At 43.2% G+C, this 2,916-nt stretch overlaps 1 pseudogene; it reads right to left on the bottom strand.

Moving 5' to 3' along the window:
* Positions 1-394: 394 nt before the first annotated feature.
* LOC146693115 (histone H1 pseudogene) lies at positions 395-2,664 on the bottom strand (annotated as a pseudogene).
* Positions 2,665-2,916: the final 252 nt, after the last annotated feature.

Below are 2,916 nucleotides of genomic sequence, written 5' to 3'. Positions count from 1 at the left end.
TGAATGACACACACATAGTAAATTCACAGACACAAAAAATGGCATTTAAAATGTTAAATCATCACGCAACCTCGAGTGTTGCTGTCATCTTTCTGCTTCTGTAAAGGGAAGCACACACAGACTCATCTGCACCCCTGCCAGGCGGGGGTCAACTTCACACAGTCGTGTTACATCAGTAAAGTCTTGTCAGCTTTTGTCAGCTTTTACCAGTCAGTCAGTTTGTTTTCCTTTCACTCACTCATTCATGCATTCATTCTTTCTTTCTTTGCTGATAGTGGAACCTATCGTCGCATTTAGTTTCCACTCTCAGCAAAATGACGTCATTTCAAAAAGAAAAAGAAGAACTTTAGTTTGGATTACATCGCTGAATCCTATTGGACTGGGACTTGTCATTTAATAATTGTCCCAAATAAGTGGCTTTCTCCAGAGTCCATTTAAATGTGGAGAACTCACTTGGCACAATTTTCTCGACGACGTGTAGCATTTTTAATTCCCGACGTGCAGATCTGCTTAAAGAAAAGAAAATAGACAAACAAAATCAGTGCCTGTTCAAAAGATAAAAATGAAAAATAACAGAGATTATCAAACAAAACTTTCAGTGCACTGTGAAAGTATCAAAATAAAAAGGCCTTGTTAAGTCATGACACAAGCTCCTCATCTCAGGTAAATCATACCATTAGCATGGTTCATCATACCATCATACTAATCGGCAGGCTCGACTTCACAACAAAAGAAAAATCATCAGCTAGATTCACTCCAAATCAACCATCAGCTGCACAACACACAACATAATCCTAATGTCTTATTAGCTATGAGTTTAATTACCAGGTCTGTGCTCTTCACTCATTTAGGCCACAGATCTATTTTATTCAATTTTCCTTTTCCCTTCATCATAAAACATGTGACATGCTGTCATGCACTTCACAAAACAGTCTGTTCTGACGTATTCAGAGTTGTGTATCTAAATACAGGATTCACTCGCACATCAAAGCAGGAAACTCAGTGTTTTAGAGTCTCCACTCAACACACAACAACTCCAACACATCTCATTCACTCATACTAGAATTCAGTCACCTTTCATTAATCTAAAACCAATCAACTAATTTGCATATCAGCTATTAACCCACTAAGTTGACAGGACGACAGGAAAGCATGTTCAAAATAGTATCACAAAAGACAATTTCCCTCATACAGTAAATTACATGTGCTGCCTCAATCAAGCAGGAAGCTTCTCCCAATTTACCATTTTAACAACTAAATTTATTGTCTGATCACTGGTTGGTCAAACCAGGATCTTTTTTCCCACAAAGGTTAAACTGTTGTCCTGCAACCTGGAGAGTCAATTTTTTGCATTGGATACATTCAGTATTTAATAACAAGTGTCTGCTAAATTGACACTAATTTAACACTGATGAAAGACAACAAGCTAATTTTCATTACATGTGTTTGTGTTATTAGGCAGGTCTAATGCATGTCTGTGGAGCTGCATCTCCAGCAGAGCATGTTCTTAAAGCTGCCTTTCCTACACACTTCTCTGCTATTATTTAATCATTTCTTAACTAATGTGCTATGAGTCTTCATGAGTCATTTTGTGTTTGGAATTGTTAGTAGGGTTAATGCATGTTCTGCTTGTGTGTGTGTGATTTTGTATATGTTTCTATTTTCGCAATGTTTCAGACTCCGTCTCAATTTTCCAACTTAAGCAGTCAGTTTTCTTTTCCCCAGGTTTGCTAACCCAAATTTTGATTTCCCACATTAAATAATTCCTATGTGTTCTCACCTAGTCTTCTCACTCTGTTGTCCTCTCCCACTTCAACAGTCCAACAGCCGGCAGTTCTCCTTCAGCTTTGTCCTGTGTCCCACTGTCTCTTCTTGCCATTTTACTCCACAGGTGGCAAATGTCAAACTCCAACTGTTCAGTTCTCCTCAAACGTTTTCTTCACATGCACAGTGAAGTCACAGCCACTCTCACTATTGTCCTCTGATGCGGTTGACTTCGTGCTAGTGGCTGAAGTGCTGCTGCTGCTGCCTTCCTGGGCGACTTCTTAGCAGCTGCTGCCGGTTTCTTGGCTTTGGCCGCGGCGGGCGTCTTAGCTTTGGTCTCAGTAACCCTGTTCATCTTGAAGGATCCGGAGGCCCCGGTGCCCTTGGTCTGCACCAGAGTGCCCTTCGCCACCAGACTCTTGATGGCGGTCTTGACACGGGCCTTGTTCTTGTCCACATCGTAGCCTCCGGCAGCCAGAGCCTTCTTGAGGGCGGCCACGGCTTTCACAATCAGCTCGCCCACACTGGGGCCGACCTTCTTGGGATTGGAAGTCGTCGTCTTCTTCTTCTTGGCCTGAACCTCTGCACAGGGCGCAGGGCGTGTTTATGATGGAGCCTTTCCCACCACAGCGCCGGCACGTTGAGCGCATCATGAAGGGTCCATTTCTTTCATGTAGCTATGGTCGCTAGCCAGCATGCTAGCCGCATGTGGCTTGCCCGAGTCACTCAGTCCTTTTTGAGCATTTCAACATGCTGCCGCCGCAGACCCTGGCCTCAGATCCAGCAAGTTTAGCGCGCTGATCTCCAAAAAAGTCCCGAAAGCCAGAAAGACGTCAAATAAGTGTCTCGTGCTAAGCGCTCGAACAAAAACTCCTCTTCACGCCGCCATCTTGCTCGCCCTTCCGTGGAATTCATTCAATCAGACAGGAAGATGGGTTTGCTTTCTTCTTCTGCTGCTTTTGCTTCTGCAGCCTCTGCTCCGATACTGCCGCTGCTGATCAGGTTTTTTCAGGGAAGAGTGAGAGTTTTGAGACAGATCGTGCTATAAATAAGTCAGCCAGAAATTTGGCTTGAACGTTTCCAATTGTTAAACTATAACTTTTCTTCCGACCGCTGCATGTGGAAAATTGATTCAGGTCTGCTTTTCACCTG

The sequence above is a fragment of the Copadichromis virginalis genome, linkage group LG15 (assembly GCF_057382275.1).
Source record: "Copadichromis virginalis isolate Kocher_CV1m ecotype Utaka linkage group LG15, C_Virginalis_male_GT1.1, whole genome shotgun sequence".
Classification (NCBI taxonomy): Eukaryota; Metazoa; Chordata; class Actinopteri; order Cichliformes; family Cichlidae; genus Copadichromis; species Copadichromis virginalis.
This window is presented reverse-complemented; position numbering and strand designations above follow the sequence as displayed.